This window comes from Silene latifolia, chromosome Y, assembly GCF_048544455.1.
Source record: "Silene latifolia isolate original U9 population chromosome Y, ASM4854445v1, whole genome shotgun sequence".
Taxonomy (NCBI): domain Eukaryota; kingdom Viridiplantae; phylum Streptophyta; class Magnoliopsida; order Caryophyllales; family Caryophyllaceae; genus Silene; species Silene latifolia.
In genome coordinates, this window is record NC_133538.1 from 148144900 (window position 1) to 148146049 (window position 1150).

Here is a 1150-nt window from a genome sequence, read left to right on the forward strand (position 1 = left end):
TTGTAATAGTTGGAATAAGGGGTACCACTTTTGTATGCTTGAAAAGCATTTACTTGTTCATTTGTTCCCCTACATTCACTTTGGTCATGTCCCAAAGTTCCACAATTCTCACATATCCCACTTGGGATTGATGAAGATGCCGTCATGACATTAACATGATGCTTTGGTGATTTTGAGGCTTCTTCAAGTCTAGCCATAGCTTTTTCAAACTTCAAATTGATGGTAACAATATGAGCACTAAGTTGAGCACCCGATTGAGTAATAGAGTCCACTTCATGCTTTCCTCCTCTAGTCGCCTTGCGAGGTCTACTATATTGTGAATTATGGACCGCCATTTCCTCAATATTGTTCCAAGTTTGATTGTCATCAACTTCGGTGAACATTCCATTTGATCCCTTGTTGAGAATGTTTCTTGAGTCTTCATAAAGACTGTTCCAAAATTGTTGTACCAAGAACCACTCGCTAAGTCCATGGTGAGGACATGAGCGACAAATTCCCTTGAATCGCTCCCAAGCTTCATACAAAGATTCTTCATCTCTTTGCTTAAAGCCCGTAATTTGAGCTCTTAGCATGTTAGTCTTTTCCGGTGGATAGAACTTTTTGTAGAAAGCTTGAGCCAATTTCTTCCAAGAATCAATTCCGAGAGTAGCCTTATCAAGGCCTTTCAACCATTGTTTCGCGGTGCCAATTAGAGAAAAAGTAAATAAGACCCATCGAATTTGGTCTTGAGTAACACCGGTTTGAGATATCGCATCACAATAGTCACAAAAAGTCTCCATGTGTGAGTGAGGGTCTTCACTAGGCATCCCCCCAAATTGGCTTCTTTCGGCTAATTGGATAAATGCGGATTTGGCAATAAAATTTCCGGTTAAGTGTTGTGGTGTAGGAGTAGCATTAGGTAGGTTCTCCTCGGTTGGTACGGAATGTGATGAAAATTTAGGCATTGTGGGTTGATTTTGTGTTTGGTTTTGTGTTGGGTTCTCCTCACCTTCTCTTGCAAAAGGGTTGATGAACTCAATAGTGTTTGGTTGAATATCTACAACCTCACCAATACCTCTCAAAGTTCTGCTAGCAAGTCTTCTATTGGTTGTCAAAGTCCTTTCAATTTCGTGATCAAAGGGTAACAAGTTACCTTGTGATCTTCTAGACA

General features: G+C 40.3%; 1 non-coding gene across 1 annotated transcript; it reads left to right on the forward strand.

Moving 5' to 3' along the window:
- Positions 1-465: 465 nt before the first annotated feature.
- Positions 466-572, forward strand: LOC141637087 (small nucleolar RNA R71). The gene has a single exon (XR_012541649.1). It is a non-coding gene; the product is annotated as a small nucleolar RNA R71 (small nucleolar RNA).
- The last annotated feature ends 578 nt before the right edge of the window (positions 573-1150 follow it).